The sequence below is a fragment of the Sinohyriopsis cumingii genome, chromosome 3, assembly GCF_028554795.1.
Source record: "Sinohyriopsis cumingii isolate HCF-2022 chromosome 3, ASM2855479v2, whole genome shotgun sequence".
Classification (NCBI taxonomy): domain Eukaryota; kingdom Metazoa; phylum Mollusca; class Bivalvia; order Unionida; family Unionidae; genus Sinohyriopsis; species Sinohyriopsis cumingii.
The window spans coordinates 114,670,139-114,684,795 of record NC_142963.1 but is presented as its reverse complement, the minus strand read 5'-3'; the positions used below and the strand labels follow the sequence as shown (position 1 = coordinate 114,684,795).

The following is a 14,657-nucleotide window of genomic DNA, read 5'->3' as shown; positions in this document are numbered from 1 at the left end:
TTATCATCTGACATAAAGGGTATGAGATAGCGAATCTGGATCACTGCTGTACAGTTTGGCATTGTGCAATGGTAGATACAATGAGTTTAATATCTTACACAAAACCTGCAGTGGTTATATGATACTGACATTGATATATAACATCTGTCAGAAAGTTTTCAGCGGAATTAAAATAAATTTCCCACAAAAAAACTCACCATGCTCTAGCTTGGGGTTCTTCATTTAGTTATATGTAACTTTAAACGTGTAAATTTTAAAGTAAATTTAGGAAAAAATGTATTTAAAATTTTCATGTTCAGTATATTATAATAAATGCATCTGTGAAGAGCAGTCTATGCATATGAAATATTAATTCAGTATAGAATTAAAGATAATAATATATCACTTAGTATAGATAATAACAGATGACTTAGATAGTAAAGAAAATGATAGATGACTTTTTTCCAATTATTTACCTTTTTCAAACATTTACAAGGTTATCCTAGGGTCCCTGATTTTTATCATAAGAGAAATACACTAACACGGCATAAAAGAGGAGTGAGATTATTCCATCAGTTCACATACTTGGGACTGCACCAGTGGCCAAGTCGTTAGATCATCCACCTAGGATGTGGGAGGTCATGGGTTCTAACCCCAGCCAAGTCATACCAAAAACTTATAGAAATGGTACAAGCAGCTGCCTTGCTTGGTGCTCAGCATTAAGAGGTTATGACTGGTCAACCTGGTGTCAAGATAATGTGACTGGATGGGACATAATGCTACATGTCTGCGGCATGATGCCCCAGTGCTAGACATCACTATAAATTGTCACACTGCAGGCATCATAGCAATATGACTAAAAAAACTGTTAAAGCTATATTAAAATCTAAATCAGATGGTTGGGGAATCTAGAGTAAGTCATTGGTTCATTAATAACCAATGACTTACTGTAGGCTATTATGGTGACATTTTCTGAAAATGACACATTTTTACAGACCATTAAATTATGAGAAAGGATTAAGCAAAAAATTTTTAGAGCCAGAATATTCTGTCTGTTCTTTTTAATATTGAAACTATTTTTTACCTATTGATAATGGCCTTATATGCAGATGAGAACATACAGCAATTTACTTTTCACTAAAGGAAGGAGGCTAGAATTGTTTTTTTTTTAAAATCATGGTCATTTCATATACAAATATGAATATCAAATTGCAAGTACGGTCATATTAAGTACAAATATACAATTTAAAATATGGTCATTTCATTTGTAAATATGAACATACAATTGCATGTATGGTTGTTTTAAATACAAATATAAATATGGTTATTTCAAGTACAAACATGAATATAAAATTGCAAGGTCATTTCAAGTACAAATATGAATACACTTGTCATAGCTATCTTCCATGCACATTAGATACAACTATTATACAACTATTTATCTATGCACATTAGATACAACTATTATACAACTATTTATCTATGCACATTAGATACAACTATTATACAACTATTTATCTATGCACATTAGATACAACTATTATACAACTATTTATCTATGTACATTAGATACAACTATTATACAACTATTTATCTATGCACATTAGATACAAACTATTATACAACTATTTATCTATGTACATTAGATACAACTATTATACAACTATTTATCTATGCACATTAGATACAACTATTATACAACTATTTATCTATGCACATTAGATACAACTATTATACAACTATTTATCTATGCACATTAGATACAACTATTATACAACTATTTATCTATGCACATTAGATACAACTATTATACAACTATTTCATAATTTCTTTTGTATGAATTAAACAAAACGTTTCAAACTTAGTAACATTTTCCCAAGCTATATGAACTTACCCTAAATGCTTTGAGGATACAGTGTGAATGAATAATACCGCTGATGACATAATCCTTATATAACTATCAGCAACACCATAAACAGTAGCATGTTTTCTATTCAGTGTTTTCACATACTTTATAAAATATCAACTTCAAACATTAACTCAGTCATCAAAGTGTGTAATATAGTCAACTTATAATGGACTAAGACAATTGTTTAATGTTGTAATCCAGAATTGTCAAATTGCCTATCACCATATATATCACCATGAATAGCACCATATATATCACCATGAATAGCACCTTATATATCACCATAAATAGCACCATATATATCACCATGAATAGCACCATATATATCACCATAAATAGCACCATATATATCACCATGAATAGCACCAGATATATATATCACCATAAATAGCACCATATATATATATATATGGAGAAATTGAACAAGTATGTGTGCATCTGCACAACGCAGGACACATGAAACATCATAGAAACTCATTATACTGAATCCTGTTAATATCGACACATTTGTTTCCACCCTTTTCTGTGGATTAATGAGTATTTTAGATAAACAGGAAGAAAAGACAAGGGTAAGTTTGTTCTCGGAAAGAAGTTATTTTGATACTAGGAAATTCAGACAAATGAACGCTGTACTAGTCAAATTTTGTTTCCTTGCTGTTACTTAATTTTATCTGCATTTTCGTTCATGACTCAGAAGAACCAATTATAATGTAATTTAGCAACATAAATACTTCTGTTATCGGGACGCTGCCTTAATGACACATCTCTCAGTTCAAGAATCCCACATTTATAACGCAAGTCATTTGTATGTCTACCAGTTTTCAAGGGTTATAAAGAGAAAGGAAAGTAGTTGCTTATTGACTATGAACTATATATTCAGGCACTAATGGAAGCACATTGTCAATCGCAGTTCCTGGGTAGTCTGGTGAGATAGAATTTATCAAATATAATGTCTAATTTTAATTTGCTCTATAGTCTAAATGTACCTACTTGAAGTCATCCACAGGTATTTTCATGTGTGTTCATTGTCACCTGTTGCAAATTATTACAGGGGTGGGAAACGCCAGAATCTTCTTACTGCAATATCTTTCAATACTGCAAAGAATATTGCCGTACATTATGGGTGGCAATATATGAAGAAAATCTGAAGAAAATGCAAAATGATATTAAAGAGTGAAGAAGTCAAAGTTCCATTTATATTGTAAAAAAATTAAATACCTTTAAGTGAACAATGACTGGAAACATCCTTTGGGACAAGTTTCATATGGGGACCCCAGGAGTTTCTTTCCGAATTCTCTTTCACCTAAATAATGCGCCGAGTAAAGGCTGATTTTTCCAAAAGTCTGAGCTAAATAATGCGCCGAGTAAAGGCTGATTTTTCCAAAACTCTGAGCAAGAGGTTTTTCAAGATTACGTGGGCTGGATTTGAAAAACAACAACAAATCTTAGCCAGGCTACCTCCCCCACCCAACAAAACCATCCAACCAACCAACAACACCCACCACCACCACAGCCACCAAGGACATCTTAGATTTTCGGTCCCTTACATGTGGGCGAGTCCGATTTACCTTATATAGGCTGTTTCACAGATCGACATTTAATTTTCTGGGCAGGCAAGGGTAGTATTTTCTTTTGAGCCTGGATATTTATTTTTCTCTTGCCTCAAGGTAATTTATCTTTTTTTTTCAACTAATATAATGGATATAATGGTGTGTGTGTGTGTGTGTGTGTGTGTGTGTGTGTGTGTGTTATTAATCAGACCCAGAATAGTTTTTAATCTGTTGAGATCCAGAAATTGTTCCACAAAAATCTCAGCCTTCCACCCACCTCAAAAATGAAATGTTACGTACCTAATTTGCATCCTCTCCAGTCCCAAATCTGGCCGCATTGATGACTAGAGTATGTGTAACGTTTGCTAATATCGACAATTTTTTTTTTCAAGTTTGTCGTCCATTCGGCGAAAATTGTAAAGGCGTAAAATTCACAATAAATAGCAAGATTATATATCAATATTCATCTTTCTAGGAGGATTTTCTTTCAAAAATCGTGCCAGACAAGTCATTTTGCTTCACGTATTCGGCGAAAACACGTACAAAACTGTGTTCCGCTTCCACCAGGTTGGATATATGCAGTTCAACTATTTTCTTAGTGGACACCTCTTTCGTTTAAATATTTGCTGGAGTTTTTTATAAAAAAAAAACCGACACTGAGATTAACAAAAAATTCTGACGAAAAAATGAAAGGATATGTTATAAATATTTGTTATATATTGTATTTATAGAAAAAGGTTAAATGGCAATGTACTGCAAGTACGTGTACTGGCTGGATCTGTACCGACATTCTGATGGAAACACAAATACATGTACTTAAAACTCAACATGAGAAGAAAACTAAAAATTATACCATATTATATGAAATGACATACTTATTATCTGATCTGGCTGGAAAACACTAATTGTGCGGATGCACACTCCACGCTCTTTATATAACGCCATCATCCTAGACAAGAAGTCGGACCTCCAGTAATCGAGGTTTTTAAGGTTTAAAACTGTTAAGTAGATATTTGGCCGTGTTTTGCCACCCACGCTCCTTCATCATCTATGGCTTACTGCCAAGAGACTCGTTTCTTATGACTATACGTACAACTACTTAAAATATCACTGTAAACACGTGTAAAATATTCTCACACATATGATCTAACATGACGTGACACGCTGTCTTAAGAATTCAAGAAGTTGTTCTCTTCTAAACCTAATCACTTATCGGTTGTTAAAGTGGACACTTTCATTGACGTGTCTAACACTTTTGTCGTTGATGACATAGTTTTGTTCATGCGTACTCATGATAGAAATGAAAACTCAACAGAGGTAGCCACCTGTAATAAAGGAGCGTAGCGGACTGATCTCCGTGTTTTGCGACAATGTCTTTGAGGGCATAGTCATTAATTGTGGATTGGCTAATTTAAGTTAAAACGTATTCAATATATTATTTTGACCGCATTTGCTGGCTTTTATCAATGAATATAAGTGGCATTTGTTTAGAGTTCGTTGCCGTGTTATGCTGTATGGAAAACGTTTAGTGGAGCCGTTAATCAATCAGTAAACAAAAGAAGTGAAACCAATCATACCGTGTCTAACCACTATCGTGGCCGCTAATGAATCAATCAGTTGAAAGGTGTATTATATACCGTAAACACATAAATATCCAGAGATTATGTGATTAAGACATGTCCGCTTGCCTGACGGAACACATACGATAAGCATGTTGTTTGAGTAAAAATATTAGCTACTTTTCTATGCGTGCGGATGGATGGACGCACGCACGCACGTACGTACGTTTGCACATATGTATGTATGTATGTATGTATGTTATTATAGGGTTTAACGCCATTTTTCAGCGCAAGATAGGCTATACATGGCGGCCAGTATTAATGGTGGAAGAAGAACCCGGGAAAACCCCGGAAAGATCCACCGACCCGCGAGAAGCTGCCGGAAAGCTTTCTCTCATAACCACATTGGCCGAGCCTGAGACTCGAACCCACGCAGACAGAGGTTAGATGGCAGTGATCCGTGACGGAGAGCGCTTTAGACCACTCGGCCACTCGGGGCCCCCATTTATGTATGTATGTATGTATGTATGTATGTATGTATGTATGTATGTATGTATGTATGTATGTGCGTGGATAGGTAGGTTCCTGCCAACGTACATGCGTTCGTTACATTATGTGTTTATTTACACAATGTTCAAATGAGTTCTAAAGTTCAACATACCCAGCAAATATTAAAGGCAATGACTGTAACGATCAACGTTTTACATGTATTCGATGTGCAGATAACCTGGTGAATCCGTCACCATGATCGTCGTCAATAATGGCATTATGAGGAAAATGAATGCCCAAGGTGCAAATAGACACAATGAGTAAAGATAAACTCAAAAATTTACGTCCAATTAGGACATATTTTATTCTCACAGTGAAGTAGTCCCTTTTAGTAACATTATTGTAATTTAGTAACCATTCAACCAAGTCAGTAGCAAAGTCCACGTGAATTTATTTTTAATTAAATATGGCCTTGGCGCTATAATTGGGAGTTGCATTTTAAATACAGCATCATTTAACTTATTGAGAAGTTTCTTGTTGTCTCCGTATTGCTATTAAAATTTTATAAATTAGTGACATTTTTAAATTTTTAAAAGAATGAAAAGTATTCAAAAGCGTTCAACAAGCTGTGAAGTTATTTCTAAATTCTTTTAAATAATCATGAATATCATCATCATCGACGTCATCGTCATCAACATCATCTTTTTTGCAATATCAGATTTTGTCTTTTTTTATTCGCTCCTTTTATTTGGGTATATAATTGTCCAGATTTAGCTTCATCACATGGCTTTTGGAGAAACATCGACCTTTTATATGTGTGTTGTCCTAATCCCAAAGGTCATCACTTACTCTAGTTATATCCTTAAGTGTGTTGTCCCAGTTCCAGAAGTCATTTAATGTCTTAACGTGTGTTGTCCCAGTCCCAGAGGTCATTTCATTATTGAGGAGAAAGTAAACAAATTCAGAATATATATTTTAAGTAAAATATGTAAAACCCAAACTTTGAGTATGTATGTATGTATGTATGTATGTATGTATGTATGTATGTATGTATGTATGTATCTTCACGTATATATACTATGGATGGATGAATATATAGATTTTTGGTGAAAATTAATGTTTCTGATCATAATTACAAATCAATACTTACTGTTCGTATCATTAGACAGCGACTCGATAGTCTACATTCAATAACCTTGTTCAACCAACAGATTTAAATAATATTTGCGTGATAAACTCAAGATTGCTTTCAGGTTTTTTATATATGTGCAATTACTAATATATATTATGTTTTATGTCTAATTACAACCGTTTGGTCATTAATCTTGCAATAATCAAGTTGTAAAAATGGAAGAAATGTATGCTATCTGAAAGCAGGAATTTTTGTCTAAAAAATATCCAGGCCCCCACCCTCTAAAATTAAATTAAATTGAAGCTACCACATGGACATTAGTTTCCTTTTTAAATATATAACAGTGACCTTCTCATCAAATCAATCAAAAACCATCTTACCCTAAGCTACAAGATACATGTGAAGTGTCTAATTTTGAATTGTATTGAACCTTAAAGTTGAATGCATTGAGCATTAAAATAATATCGCATTAAAGCCAGAAAAGTCTTTGTGAAAGGTCACTTCGACCTTTCCTCTGTTCTTCCCCGTGTCAGCGTTAAAACTTGAAAGGCTAAATTTTATGACTCAGGAAGACTGCAATGGGCATTGCTACGATGTCCGGAGAATGTAAACATATAAGCTACCAACAATAACCACTTGATAGGAACCCATGTCAAATTATCATTTTCAAAGGGAAATTGATATACCCCGTAGTTCACAGATTCTATGCTGTCCATATCGGACGGAAGAAATTATTATCTTGAGGAAAATGTAGGAACCACTGCCTACGACTGGGCAGAATAAATTAAGGCGTACACTTTAGAAGCAATGAGAATTTAAAGTGACGACCTTAGTCGGAATTCTTTAGTCTTAATTTCCTGAGAGGGGAGTGGTTTTGTCACCCAGGGGAAGCCTAAAGAGAATAGTGATTTCCTCGTTAAACAAGAAAGGGACCAGGTGGCTGTCTTGTAAGAAAGACAGGGTTTAGTGCTAGGACGCACAAGTTCTAAAAGAGAAAATCATTAAGGAACAGCTTTCTGGGGAGAGACGGGACAGTCCGAAGACAAAAGTACAAAGAAAAAGGAGTGATGATTTCAGAATAAAAGACCAGGAAGTCCAAGAAGGGGTGAAGCATAGAGAATAGGAAGGCTCGAGGAAACAGGAAGACGTTGATACACGATCAAGGGGCTGAAGGTGATGCAAATCAGTCGTGGACATTGGGCTCTTTTCACCAGTCGTTACTATGATGAAATAAATCCAAATTGGACACTGCTATTAAATTCTGTTGACATAATTTAGATTGAATTGGAATTGCCACATTTTTTGTCATTATTAAATTTGTTATTTTTCTTGTCTAAGGAGGCTCGTATTGCTTTATTTCTTCCCAATATTCTTGCTCAGTTCTCTGTTGAAACTCTATTCTTTTTTCACTTCCACTGGGCGGGCTATAACATCGAGGGAGGTCACCCTCTAGATAACGCCAGCCAAATCCAATTAACTACCCCTCTTGCTAAGAGCGCGACGTTGCAATATCAATAAAAACCATCTTTCTTACCCTAAACTGAAAGATACCATTCAAAAGCATCCTTCTTACCCTAAGCTGGAAGATACCATTTGAAGGCGGTGGGGTCACTTTATTGTTTGATTTGTTTGTATCTTTCACACTTTAATATTTCACTTCATTTTATTTCCTGGCCAATATGCATGGCGTATAATGTGATTTAACATTTAAAATTGCTTTTCCTAACGTTGGCAACGACTATTACAGGCGCGTTACGAAGAAACCTTTTTTATGTAAGGTTCTGTTATAAAACAACCGTATTGGAACCTTCCCTATCTATAATGATCTGTCGCTTATAACGTTAGTCACTCTAATGACTCCCATACATTATACAAAGGGAGTTTCTATATTTGACAGAAAGGCAAAAAGAACGATAATTAATCTATTAGCAGTCTTGTCAGTTGAGTTACCACAAAATGTGGTTCGTAATATACTCGCCTCGTTCAACCCGATTCTGTCGTGACTCAGTACGTTCTCCTCTGTATGAGGGTTTGTTAAATGCTGCATTGATCGCTTTAATAACAGATGGCACTTTGGTCATATTTTGTAGAAGCGAAACTACAAAGTTATTTCTCGCTATCACAGCCTTTATCTAAACATAGGTTCTGAAACCGCTCAAGCCAAAAATATACTCCAGTCTTGGATGCGGGAGGTCGTGGGTTCGATCCCCGGCCGAGTCATACCAAAGTCTTACAAAAATGGTACAAACAGCTGCCTCGCTTGGCGCTCAGCATTAAGAAGTTAGTGTTAGGACTGGTCGGCCTGGTGTCAGGAGAATGTGACTGGGTGGGGACATCAAGCTACATGTCTGCGGCATGATACCACAGTGCTAGGCATCACTAGAAACTGTCACAGTGCAGACATCGTAGCGATATGACTGAAAAAATGTTAAAGCTACGTTAAAAATCCAAATCACACACACACACACACACACACACACACACACACACTAATCTTAAAAGAACATCATTAAATATCATTTTGTAAACAGACGCCGATGTAGGAGGAGCGTTTCAGCCAGCCGGTAAAATTCATCAAGCTTCCATGAAACATGACATCGTCACAGTGGCGTATTACCTCATCTCATCAACCAATAAAATTGCTTATCCTAATGTTGGCAACGACTATTACTGGCGCGCTACGAAGAAACCTGGCATTTAACAAGACATCATTTGGCGAAGAGCCACGCGAGAGGTCTGGTTGAATGCGACTTCTGGTATGCCCTTGTTGCTTTTCCGATAGGTATCAAAATTATAAGAGAAATACTTAAATGGAATATAATAAGTATCGTGGAAGCGGAATATTGCATTCACTAAAACTATATATGGTATTTTTTTTAAATAAACATAAATCAGTTCCATGGTAAAAAATAATATATTACTTTAATTTTCTTTACTTTACAGGTGCTACGGTCAAAATACAAAACCCATCATAAATATCATATAAAATCAGCTGAAACATTTTGACATGAATGTAAGTTGACATTTCATTATCACTAGTCACGAGTTGAGTTGACACTTGTATGCTTGGTGAACACTAGCTTTTTTATTTTTTCACAAACTCTTGTATTTCTCTAGATTTAATTTATTGGTCTTCATATCAATTCCTTAACATCGTTATTGCTAATATTGTCACTGAGAATTGTTTTGTCAGCGTGCTATTATTAAGTTGAGTAACGTGTTTTCAGATACGAATGGCCATATTGGATGTCAGAACCATTTTTTTTATTTAGGGTCAGCTATCATAGTGATAACCCGATGATAATATGACCATCCATTTAAGAGAAGTAGTGATAATAGGTGTCAAGATGGCCGCTGTGGCGACCATACTGGATGTGTGACAGGCATCATTTTCAGTTAGGACCAACTAGACGATGGGATCAATGTGAGTACAGTTTCACGGCAATCCTCCAATTTGTTTAGGAGGAATAGCGATAACAAACTTATACAAACGGATGGAAGGATGACGGACAAACAACTGACGAAAGATCATCCCATAAGCTCTTTTGGTATGTGACCTGTAGAGCTAAATAAAATCATACATTTTGTTAGCCAGAATTTACTTCGCAAAAAGGAAACTTAACCTATTCAGAATATCACTGATATTTCTACTGTGTGATTAAAAATACATTCACAAATTCTCGGTAAATCATATGCCATGTCATTCAGGCGACATCTGCTATTTCTGACAGACAAACTTAAACCTCAAATGCGTGTCGGCGCAGTAATTTACAAAAAACTCGTACATTGGGTCCACAGGAAATTTCTCCGCCAAAAATTTAAATCTAGTGTATTCGGACCATCTTGGCTATTTTTATCATTGTAGTGACTGTGGGTCGACTGAGAGGTTACAAATGAAAAAAATATTTTGATCATTCATAACTTCTCGATCAATCCTTATTTTGTAAATAGCCAAAATAATCCGAATGGCAAAGATCAACATGCATTCGAGATATGATTCGCATGATTCATCGAGAAGCTGCAAATGGCTCAATGGTAGTACGAATGGTTAGTCGGAATGCTTTCTAGTGTCAGCTATCGGTATACATTTGAGATATGAGCTGTATGATTGACAATGAATTTAAGAATGAGCAATAGGGTGGGTTTATTCAGTCCTACCTGCCAAATTGTTCACTCTTTCATGTCATAAACAAACGCCGCCACTTCTTGCATACACCATTTGACACCGTGATTAGTCTCGTCTCGAAATGTAATTTATTTTACTTTAGTTATGAATTTTTTAGGAAATGATCAATACATTTGCTACAACAGAACTGCTATTTTAAGCGTTGTATTTTCTATTTTATCAGTTACTTTGGCAGATGCTTTGAAAAGCAATTTTAAATCGAGAAAATACTTTTTTGGAAGTAGAAGCCATTTTCCAAACGCTTTTCAGCGATGTCTGGTCAAATAGGTATGACTGGACATACAAATTGGGTGAAGGCATGGCTAGAAGGAATAAATGAGATTTGGGTAAGTTTGGAATTTAAGGCAAAACAACACAGGTAGGTTATTTAGTGTTGGGCATTATTGGGATAAAAGGCATGTACCCAAGGACACACTAAATTTGATCATCCGGGCCAATCCGACGCTACGATTTCGACAAACACCCTTTCGGTCAAGAGTCCGGCACTCTAACTACTTAGCCACTTCGGCATATTCCCCAGTTAGTTACTCTTAGGACATGCCAATGGGAACAACTTCAGTCCTTTCCGCCAAGTCGAGAAAGAAACATCGAATGCAATTCGTAATCATTGAGAACTCTGTTGGGAACTACTTTCGTTTATGTGGTTCATTATGATGACAAAAGGAGACAAACTCCGGCCTTCACTGGCAATATAACTGGTGCATTCCGCCATAGGCGAATCACCAAGCCCACTAAATTTACGTTTATTCTTACAACCACATCCGGGGTTATGTCTTCGACATGACGGAAATCGCTGAACGAGGTTTAAATCGACGACATGCTGGAGGGCACATTAGGCGTTTATACCTGAGCCTGCAGCTGGGAAAGAGAGTATGATTTTATTGCTTTTAACGTAAATGAAATTTTTACAAAAATGATCTGCTGTTTATTTGAAACTTAGTGATACTTGAAGAAATGGATAAAGCCAAACGTGCAGGCATTGTTGGACCGCTACCTATTACGTGCATGTGATAACCGCAAAACAATAAATATGGAGTCCCTGGTGAAACAATCTGGAATTTATACGAAAAATGTTGAATTTTTATTGGTCCATCATTCCTTATAATCAATGTATTTTTAAAAAAATGAATATACAACGTGAGAGTTTCTTTTGCAGCTAATTATCTAAGCTAGCTCGAACGGTGCCATTAAGCTAAGATTTACATCAAGCATTAAAATAAATTAGGATGTAAATTTCATGTAGACTGTTTTCCAAAACTTTAAAGGAAAGTTCAAAAAGGAAATTCATTTAGCTTAAAAACTACACGATATCCTATTTCAATATCATTAAATATTTTTATTCAAACATGTGCCCACCCCTCCGTTACGTAAGCAGCGGCATGATTATTCTTCAAAGAAATTCAGTATAACACCGAAATAAAGTTTAAACCATATTTACATAACTTTTGTTAACACATATAAGGTTAAAAATATTTTAAAAGCTGAAGTGATCTGCTTAGTATGGGGTAGAAACTTGTTATCATGTGGTAGAAAGCAACAAAAAAAAAATGGTTTAAAGCTAATGCATTTTTAATAGAGCGATAAATCATTGGCACATGTCAGAATCCTGGGGGAAATAGCACAAGAAATCTCGTAATATTTGTTTACCGCAAATCTTAGCAGCGGGTGCAGACATATTTAATTTTGTAAAATATTTTGAAAAGACATATACGTGTAGTTGATGAATAAGTCTGCACAATGTTTGTGGTTCATATTCTTAAATACTTTGGAAACGGGGAACGGAGATGTGTGTGGGGGCTGGGTGGGTGAGCATCCACAAATGTTCAGATAGACTTGTGTAAACAATAGTATTCAGTCCTTTGGTGAGATTGATGCTCTACTGGGCGAAACGAATTCCCAAGAATGCAAGATAAGACCATTTCTTCCTTATAATTGATGAGTGTTGAAACCATCTCTTACATTAATCAACGATAACAACATTTTCAAATTAGCTGCTGTGGTTAACATATTGGATTTAAGACTGGCACTGTTTTTATTTAAGAAAACGTAGACGTAATTACGCGAACGTTGGTGAAAATCCCATGTCATATGGTCATCCATTGAGGGGGAGTACTGAAAGAACTTTACTACAGCCGTCATGGAAGCCATATTGGATGAACAAATGACACCATTTTCATTTGTGACCAACTAGGTATCATACGAAGCCTACTGGGGAAAACCTGATGTTGATATAGGCATCCAACTGGGTATAGAGTTAATAATTTTTTCATGATAGCCACCAAGGTGGCCATATAGAGGATATGTAATTTTCATTTATGACCAAGTAGGATACCATTAAGTACCCCATGCCAAAATGGCCGTCTCTGTATGATGAATGTCAAAAGCATGAGTTTCAAGACGGCCACATATTGGACGTCGTATTAGCACCATTTAAATAAGATCAGCACAATAGTATAAGAATTCTGTTATTGAAAAACCAAAGATATGACCGTTCATTCAAGAGAATTAGTGATAATAAGATTTTCAATCTAGCCCCTGAGGCAGCCATATTAGAACCCAGATCATCATAATTTTCATTTCGGGAAAAGTTGGCATCACAGGAGGTCTTTGGTTGAAAACCCAACGTCAATAAAACGTCCTGTTCAGAAGGAGTTGCGAATAGAAGATTTTCAATATGCCAACCGTGGCGACCATATTTGACTTGATATCAGTAACGTTTTTACTTTGGATCAAGTAGAAGTCTTTTACTAAAATTCTCATGCTGATATGACCATCAAGTGTAGGAGGAGTAGCGATAAATACTTTTTCAATGTGGCCAGCGGCCATATTGGGCCACATATATGTACCATTTTCCTTTAGAACCATCTAGACATCATTCGAAGTCTTGGAGCGAAAACTTCATGTCGACCTGGCCAATCATGAGAAGTAGCAATATGAAGATTTTCAGTGTGGTTAACCTATTGGATATCAAATTGGTACCATTTTCATTTAGACCAAATACACATCATAAGAGGTCGGTTAAGGAAATCTCCGTCTTCATGCGACCATCCATTCAGGAGAAGTAGCGATAACAAGATTGTCAAGATGGGCAATGCATCGGCCATATTTGATATGTGAGCGGCATAATTTTCATCTAGGACCAACTAGACTAAGTGAAGTATATGTGCTTAAAGTTTCATGGTAATCCACAACGTAGTTTGGGAGGAATCGATTACAAGCTTATGCTAATGGACAGACGATGAGCTCTTTAGGTCTATCCCATAAGCTCTTTAGTAATGTCATTTTGGTGTCACCCCCTCTGATGGTGTCATCCGATGCGTTCCGCACCACCCGCACCCCCCAGTGACGCCACTGGTTGGTTGAGCTGTATCATGCATAATTATGAGAAGGAAAGAACATCTCGTCAGAAAACATTTATCAAAGGGGCCATATGTCTGGAAAGTCAACGGACACAATTCTGGCGGTATAAGCGAATGAAGCTTGAAGCACGAGGTATCTGCGTCAATTTCATATAATTTGTTGACACCAATATTATGACTCGCATTAATTTATTTGCTTATATTTGCATGAATTGATTTGTTTAAATTCGTAGGTCAACTTTCTTGATATGGGATAACTGTATTTGAGTTCATCTGAATTAGTACAATAATCTTCTATATGTAAGTTTGATGAATTGGTTGAAGTTGTCGTCTTGTTTGTATAGGGATTGGGTATTCTACGATTTCATGCATTACTTTAGTTGATATGAGGTACGAGAATCCGTTTGTATTCACTGATGTTAGATGATTTCAGGTATGATAAAGAACTGAATGTGTGTATTCGCTGAAAATAGCATAGTTAAGTCATATAATGA

At 35.8% G+C, this 14,657-nt stretch overlaps 1 protein-coding gene across 10 annotated transcripts in view; it reads right to left on the bottom strand.

The window, feature by feature from the left end:
• The window catches only part of LOC149803625 (chondroitin sulfate N-acetylgalactosaminyltransferase 2-like), a 96,642-nt gene that overhangs the window by 62,305 nt on the left and 19,680 nt on the right, over window positions 1-14,657 (bottom strand). For 2 of the 10 annotated variants that reach the window (XM_089953373.1, XM_089953376.1), the window contains exon 1: window positions 4,314-4,511. The exons of 5 other annotated variants lie outside the window; for them this stretch is intronic. The gene's annotated coding sequence lies outside the window, so the exon portion shown is untranslated. Of the gene's footprint in view, window positions 1-2,878; window positions 4,050-4,313; window positions 4,512-14,657 lie in introns of those variants that run through there. 3 more of the 10 variants (XM_089953366.1, XM_089953369.1, XM_089953367.1) reach the window with 3 other exon arrangements.